The following is an 8,786-nucleotide window of genomic DNA, read 5'->3' as shown; positions in this document are numbered from 1 at the left end:
ACACTAGCAGAAAGTAATTCTGGATTTGCTAGAAGGCGTGACCAAGTCAGAGGCTGAGGAAGGGGGCACACAAGACTGGGAGAGGAAAGCCAGTCCTGATTGGACAGTAATCAATGTGTAAAGTGCAGGCAAATGGGCTACTGGAAAGATGAGTGCTCCGAAAAGGAAAAGGATGAAAATGATGGTCAATGGTCTGACACCTGAGTGCGACATTTGGTTGCTAGTCATGGCGCCTCAAAGGCAGATCCTGATTTGATTGGCTTAGCAGGGGCTGAGAATTTTGAGGACTGAGACAGACCGGGCTCCATCTTTTTAGGCCTGGGGAGCCTATGGTCTCTATGGAAGTAGGGGCCAATTAATGGACTTTTTGGTCGATACTGGTGCCGATTTCTCTGTGGTAACTCACCCAATTAGCCCCCCTACAAAGAACTGTGCTATACTATCGTAGGGGCTCCTGGGGCCAAAGAAAAGAGACCATTTTGCAAATTCAGGAGATGTGTTATTGGGGGACAAGAAGTTCAGCATGTTTCTATATATGCCAAGTTGTTCAATGCCCTCGTTGGAGAGAGACTTACTCCAGAAACTACAGGCACACATTTCCTTTACACCGAAAGGGAATATGACTCTGGAGTTTGGAAAATCTAAGGCAATGGTACTGACCCTGACTGTCCCAAGAGTTGAGGAATGGCAGCTCTATGAACTGTGTGCCGGAAGGCTACCAGAGCCAGAACTACACACTATATGGGGAATGCTTTTCAAGGTACTGGGTGTATGTGCCGAGGACAACCCCCTGGACTTGCTGCAAATAGACCCCCAGTGGTAGTAGAGTTTAACCCTCATGCTGCCCCAGTGTGAGTCTGTCAATACCCACTAGCCACAGAGGCAATTGATGGAATAACAAAGCACCTAAATTGGCTTTATATGCATGAGATTATAGTAAAATGCAAGTCCTCATGGAATACTCCTCTGCTGCCCGTGTGCAAACCAAATGGAGAATACAGGCCAAGACAGGACCCCCGGGAGGTAAACGAGGCCACTGTCACTCTCCATGCCATAGTACCCAACCCATACACAATGCTGGGACAGATTCCTGCTGATGCCACTTGGTTCACATGTCTGGACTTAAAGAATGCCTTTTTTTGTTTGAAGCTTTCTCCCTGAAGTCAGGCTATATTTGCCTTCCAGTGGAGGCAATCAAAATATACCTGGACAAGGCTGCCACAAGGGTTTAAGAATTCTCCTACCATTTTTGAGGAGGATTTGGCTACAGATCTTGAGGCTTTGCGCCACCTAGTGACAATTGTGTGCTATTACAATACATTGATGGTTTGTTATTCGCTGCCCTCAGGAGGGAGGAATGCCTCCAAGGAACAGAGAAGCTGGTTATAAAGTGTCCAAGGACAAGGCAAGTCTGTTTTCGGGAAGTTAGATATCTAGGATTCATGGTATCCCAAGGCCAGCGCAGGCTTGAAAGTGCATGCTAGGAGGCTGTATGTGCATTGCCCACCCCCGTTAAAGGCAGCAGGTCAGGGAATTTCTAGGCGTGGCGGGATTCTGCCGAATCTGGATTCCAAACTTCTCCCCTATAATAAGGCCCTTATATGAGGCTACCAAAGGTGGGAAAAGAGAGCCCCTCCTATGGGAAAAGGAGCAGGAAAAGGCCTTCAAGGATGTAAAGGAAGCTCTCCCCCAGGCCCTGGCACTACGGTTACCAGATGTAAAAAAGCCCTTCTTTTTGTATGTGGATAAACAAAATGGCAGTCGGTGTCTTAACTCAATTGTTGGCCTCTTGGCATCGGCCAGTAGCATACTTATCCAAAAGACTGGACTTGGTGGCCTTAGGTTGGCCGCGCTCCTCAGGGCATTGGCAGCTACCGCAATCCTTAGAGAAGATGCCAACAAGCTAGCCCTAGATCAGAAGTTAATAGTTCGGGTGCCACGTGCTGTAATCTCCTTAATGCCACAAAGAGGACATGGTTGGCTGTCCAATTCTAGAAACTGAATACAATTCAACAAAAAATGAATTGCATTTAAACCTATGAAAACTTTTTAGTGTCCCTACTTGGTCACAATAGCCATGTAAAATTGAAATCTAATTTTGTTATTTTACAGAAGAAACAGAGGATCAGCAAGATTAAATAACTAAATTATAGAATTTGCATATTGTCTTTGAGCCCAAATATTCTTACTCTGTATCCTGTGATATTTTCATTAGGCAGAATTCCTCGAGACTTCTATTTGATTATGGTGTGATATATAAAAGTACTTTTTGATACATATCGTAAAAAGTGAAAATTTATTAGATTAAAAATTATTAGTGTCAATAAATAAATTTTTTTTCAGCAGTACATAGTAAAATATAACCATAAAACTATTTCACTATTAAAAACTGCCTTTCAGCTTAGTTCCTAGAATAGGAAATCCTTTTTGAAAAATGCTTTAGGAGATGGCTCATGAAGTATATGGAAAGAAAACAGGAGTCATTCATGGTTGACCAAGAAAAATATTTCTCAGTTAAACAACTTACCTTACTTACAAGATTTTGTTATGAATAACTTTTGGATCTTTTAAAAAATGTAGCCTATTACCAAATACAAATATATATCTCATATATATGTTTATAGGTACCTCTTTTGTCAGAAAGATCCAGCCTCCTAACTGATGGTTATATGTTTTATTTAAAAAATCAGTAGACTCTTTGATGTGACAATATTTAGCAAGCATATCATGATTGTGGAAACAAGATGGAAACACCAGCTTCAGGATCAGAAGACACGGTTTTATTTCTTACTGTTCCACTGTATTCATTCCATGGCCTTAAATAGCTCTCCCTATTTCTACAAGTAGTTTACTTAGAACATTTAGAAGGTGTTTACAAGTTCTGTGATTATGTCCATACTAAGATATTTATTACGATAAATATTGCTATATTTTATTCTACAACTAGGAGAGGGAAAGTTGGAAGGGTGTTGAGTGATTGTGTGTTTACAGGCCAGCAGCTGAATACAACTCTAAACTTTTCAATTTTTAATAAACAACTTATGAGATGTCCTCCTGGGATAAAAGGGATTTTAGATTGGACTAAGAAAATACGAGCTCTGCTCTTGAGTGTTTTGTTACTTTGAGAAAGTGTTCTTGAGTCTATTGAAGTGCATTAAACTGCCCATAAGAACACTGTCAGACACCTTATTTTTGTTTAATTAGCTCCTGACTTGGATCTGTCAAATGTTAAATTTACACTCCACTGGTTTCTTACCAACTGTGATCTGATCCATAGGTAATTTTTTTGCTTATTCTGGCTTACCTTTTTAGTTGGAAAAATCTGTTTTGCTGTCTCTTCAGTTTTTCCCACTCACTTTTTGGACTTGTATTCTGGAAACAGACTTTTTCTTATAGCTCCAAGAACTCCTCTTTTGAAAAGTTACCTTTATGTTCAACCCTCTTTGACTGGGACCTAACTCTGTAGACTGTCCTTTCTTCACTCCACGCTACTGTACTCCGGGATCCTGGGCGCTTGACTAGACAGGTGTAGGGATTCCAAAGAACTCTATCTATCACCACTCTTAGTTATTTAAGTAGAGACTGCATGGCTACCTAATGGGCCATCATGAATAGTTTAATATTTTATTAGGTTGGGCATGATGACCTTGTAAGTACATGCAAATTCTCTGATCTGGCTCTGTGCTTTCACTCCAGACTTGAAAGACAGTTCAAGACATTTTCACAGATGGCACCTTAGCAAAATTCATGTTTATTATAGTTCTTTAGATAGTTTCAAACCCTCATTCAAACTTTCTTTGTCACCTACTTTTGTAAATATTATCATGGCACTACACTAGGTAAATGTTTCTACTGGTAGATAATTCTAACACGCTTCACAATTGGCAACAACATAAAAATTTCATGATACATTAGTTGTAAGGCAATAGTTTAAGAATAAGGATCCTGGCCCAGAATTTAGAAGGCTTGGCTTCTAATTTTGCCTTGGAAGATGAGGTTCTAGTTCCTTGATTTAGTTTTCCATGTTGTAAAGAAGGCATACTGATGCCTATATCTTTCCCAAGCCATAGGGATATTGTTAGATTAAATTTAAATGACAGAAATAAATGAATTTTACTACTCTGCATATAATTTAAGAATGTAATTATTTTCATCATTGTCATGATAATCTAATTCCAGAATTAGCATGAGAAACAACTACTTTGAAGTACTGTAAGCTATAATTGATGTGAAGTGCCGCTATTATAATAGGAGTCATTACTATCACTTAATTTACATCTGAAATTATGATAACAGATTAAAATTATGAAAGATAGGTTAATAAGGAAATATTATAATGAAAAATTTAAAAGTCAGTTAACCACCCAAATGTTTAATTTATACAATACCAAATATCCAGACTCCTTACTATGTTTACTTGATACATTATCAAATGTCCAAATTTATAAGTGGTCAACTTTGTTTTTGACACAGTGATTTATCTTCATGCAGACCTAAGCAAGGAGTTAAAATTAAAGATAAATGCTGCAAACATTCTCCTCTCATATTCAGTTAAGCAACGTGAACTAATTGGGCTGTAGGCAAGGTCTGCTAATAATAGTGAAATACCCGTGAGGTCTAATTAACCACAGCTAAGAAACTTTGCAGAATTTGCCTGCGAAGAGGATATGTGGTAGCACTTCTAAGACTCAAGAGAAAGGTACCATCCAAAGATGCCATTTATAAATCCACAAAGACCTACTGGAGCTGAGCTAGTTGGCATTTTCTATCTTACAACTTCACTTCTTGATAAACTAACAGCTGCCTGGGGCTCTGGCCATGGAGCTATGACAGACAAGTTAATAGGTGAGATTTGTTTTTTAAGAAATCATATAAACATGGAACCTCAGGATTAAATGGATCTTAAAAATCACCTTTCTTCCCCATCAATCTAAGGTTTAATTCTCTTCTTCTGCATTTAAAATATCAAGAAAGATAGAATGAACTATAATATAATCCCACCACTTTAGAAGTAAAAATATTTTAAGGTCTTTTTTTCCTGTTGATATATATTCAAATTAATTAGGATTATGTTATGTATCCAAATTTGTGTCCACATTTTCCCCACTTAATATTACAACATCAAAATTTTCATTTGATATTACACAAATTTTAAGAACATTGTTAAAAATTACACATAATTCTGAGAGGCTCACTATATTTTACTTCCCCACTTCTCTAATGTGAGACATTCCATGTAGTTTCTAATTTTCTGCAGCTTTTAATAATTTTGTTGAGCATATTAGTACTGAATGATTTTTCCCTTTTTAAAACATTTTCTTTTAGGGTTTATTCTTAGAAAAAATATTGTGAAGTCCAAGGAAAAAGACAAGCTGACTTTAATTTATCCACGTTTATCTTTAGATCACGTTTATTGTGTCTTCTCTTACTTTATGCACACCATACTGTATCAGATCTGCTGGGTCGACCTCAGAAGAAGAGAAAACGATGAAGCAGCTGCACTTTGATATCACATACGTACACGATTTTTGTCCTGGACAATTAAAAAACAAACCCCTTTATCCACTTATTTTTCAAAAGAAAAATACTTTTCACAAAATACATTTTGTTATATTTATGTTTTCTGTTTTCTTTCTTTCCTTTTTTTTTTTTTTTTTGAGATGGAGTCTCGCACTCTTGCCCTGGCTGGAGTGCAATGGTGTGACCTTGGCTCACTGCAACCTCTGCCTCCCGGGTTTAAGCAATTCTCCTGCCTCAGCTTCCCAACGAGCTGGGATTACAGGCGTCTGCCATCATGCCTGGCTAATTTTTGTATTTTTGGTAGAGATGGGGTTTCACCATGTTGGCCAGGCTGGCCTCAAACTCTTAACCTCATGAGCCACCCACCTCAGCCTCTCAAAGTGTTGGGATTACAGATGTGAGCCACTGTACTCAGCCTTGTCTTCATATTTTTGAGAAATGTATGTTTCCAAACTGGGATGATTTTTCCTTTTCTATTAATAATGCAGTTTTCTCAAAGCAAGAGTGATGTACGATAGATCTTAGGGAAGGGTGGGAGAAAAAGGCATGAGAATGTATGTAGCAGAAATAAAGTAGTAGAAGGGATTATTCATCTTGTGAGTAGGTGAATTGTTGTTATATGGTAATAAAATGTCAGCAGAGAGCTGACAAAACGGCTCTGTCAGGAATATGTTTATGATTTTATATGGGCAAACATACATGAATATGTAGAGTGTCCAATAAGTATTCACTGAGTGAATATGCAAGTCATAGATACTTACTTATAGTAACTAGTAGATTTTATATGTCAGTGTTTGTGTACGTGTGTGTATATATTTATATAGTACTTTGTCTTATCTAGCAGTCTATTTCTGTTCTCTACATTGAGTTTCTATTTTTAAAACTTTGAAAATAAGGGGTTCTTTGTCTTTGACAGGTTATGGACTGAAAAACTTCTCCAAGAGTTTTTTCATGTATATATACCAGTCTATAGAAGTTTTAAATTTACTGAGTTAAGACTGTGTTAAATTGTATGTAGAACATAATTTTGAAGAATAAACAATATTAATTAAAGAGCATGACTGGGCATGGTGGCTCACACCTATAATCCCAACAGTTTGGGAGGCCGAGGTGGGTGGATCACCTGAGGTCAGGAGTTTGAGACAAGTCTTGGCCACATGGTGAAACCCTGTCTCTACTAAAAATACAAAAAATTAGCTGGGCATTGTGGTGTGCACCTGTAATCCCAGATACTCAGGAGTCCGAGGCAGAAGAATTGCTTGAACTGGGGAGGTGAAGGTTGCAGTGAGCCAAGATTGTACCACTGCACTCCAGCCTGGGCAACACAGCGAGACTTTGTCAAAAAAAAATTATAATTATATTAAGATCCAAATTACCCAGTAACATAGTCTTTCCTACAAGCAATTGATACTTCCATCCTCATCCTATAATATATGCTAGAAACACTTAAACTGGAATGCATCTTCCTTTCAAAAGTTTATGTTCTCATAAGGTAGAGAGCATGGATAAACAGAGTGGGAGGATAAGAGTACTTAAATTCCTGGGTTTATGGGCTGGGGAAACACATGCATCCTTACACATGGAGACGTAGGAAGGGAAGATGTAGGGGAATTCACCAAGCATGTATTCATTGCCTGGTAGGTGCCAGGCACTGAAGATACTATGTCAACCACCGCATAGGTACAGTGAGGAAAGCAACATGAATAGCATATTTGTTAATGGTGGGTGCTAGGGAGAGTGTGACTCTGACAACTTATGTTTCCCTAATCTGCCTGCTTACGATCGGTATTTCTTGACCATGTCTTTCTCCCAGTTAGAGCTGTGGGTTCAAATGTAAATTCTGTGGGAAGAGAGAATAATCCTTACCTGTGTACAGCACTTTATAGTTTACAAAATCAATCTCACAACTACAGTTTGTAAACTCACAGATGTAGAGGAAGGCTCAAAATCATGGGACACTGGAATGACTTAGCAAAGTCAAATGGAGTTGGAACAAGAGGAAGAATCCAGATCTCATGTATATAGTCAAGTATGTTCTCAGCAAATTACACGGAAACCATTGCCTTATAGATGTTTTACAGGTGATAATATTAGATGTATTTACATGAAGAGACTGAAAGCATCATGGAGGAAGTGAAAATGAATAATTTAAATAATTAGTGGGGTGAGGGAAGCCAAAGACGTGCTCCACAGTTAACTACCCTATCTCTATACTGTGAAATTCAGACTGTAAACCTTTAATGATTAATAATAATCTTTCTTTATCTATCACTTGTAGGTAATTCAGACCCCTGGAAGGTATTACTCTCTGCATGGATCACCTCATGCCTCCCAACATTGTGACTGAATTCATTCTCTTGGGGCTCACACCGAATCCACACTTGCAGAAAATACTCTTTATTGTATTTTTATTTATTTTTCTATTTACCATGCTGTCCAGTCTGTTCATTGTCATCACCATCTCTTCTAGCCCCACACTTTCATCACCCATGTGCTTCTTTCTCACTTACTTATCCTTTATAGATGCCTCCTACACCTCTGTCACAACACCCAAAATGATCACCGACCTGCTCTACCAGAGGAGAACCATTTCCTTGGCTGGCTGCCTGACTCAGCTCTTTGTGGAGCACTTGCTGGGAGGCTCAGAGATCATCCTCCTTATTGTCATGGCCTATGACCGCTACGTGGCCATCTGCAAGCCCCTGCACTACACAACCATTATGCGACAAGGGGTCTGCCACCTTCTGGTGGTGATAGCCTGGATTGGAGGCATCCTGCCTGCCACTGTGCAGATTCTTTTCATGACCGACTTGCCCTTCTGTGGTCCCAATGTCATTGACCACTTTATGTGTGATCTCTTCCCATTGTTGAAACTTGCCTGCAGAGACACCTACAGACTTGGGATGGTGGTGGCAGCCAACAGTGGAGCCATGTGCTTGCTCATCTTTTCCCTGCTCCTCATCTCCTTCATAGCCATTCTGAGCTCCCTGAAATCCCATAGCTCTGAAGGACAGCGCAAAGCCCTCTCCACCTGTGGCTCCCACTTTACTGTCGTTGTACTCTTTTTTGTGCCTTGCATATTCACCTACGTGCGTCCTGTGGTCATCTACTCTGTGGACAAGTTGGTGACTGTGTTCTTTGCAGTCCTCATTCCCATGTTAAATCCTATAATTTAAACTGTGAGAAACACAGAGGTAAAAAAATGCCATGAGGCGTTTGTTGAGGAAAAGAGTAACAGTTTGTGCATAATGGCAAGAAAGTGATGA

The 8,786-nt window shown here is 39.2% G+C and overlaps 1 pseudogene; it reads left to right on the top strand.

The window, feature by feature from the left end:
• Positions 1 to 7,832: 7,832 nt before the first annotated feature.
• Positions 7,833 to 8,783, top strand: LOC100604977 (annotated as a pseudogene).
• The last annotated feature ends 3 nt before the right edge of the window (positions 8,784 to 8,786 follow it).

Source organism: Nomascus leucogenys, unplaced genomic scaffold (assembly GCF_006542625.1).
Source record: "Nomascus leucogenys isolate Asia unplaced genomic scaffold, Asia_NLE_v1 Super-Scaffold_535, whole genome shotgun sequence".
Classification (NCBI taxonomy): Eukaryota; Metazoa; Chordata; class Mammalia; order Primates; family Hylobatidae; genus Nomascus; species Nomascus leucogenys.
The sequence above is the reverse complement of the archived record's forward strand: the minus strand, read 5'-3'. Positions and strand labels throughout refer to the sequence as shown.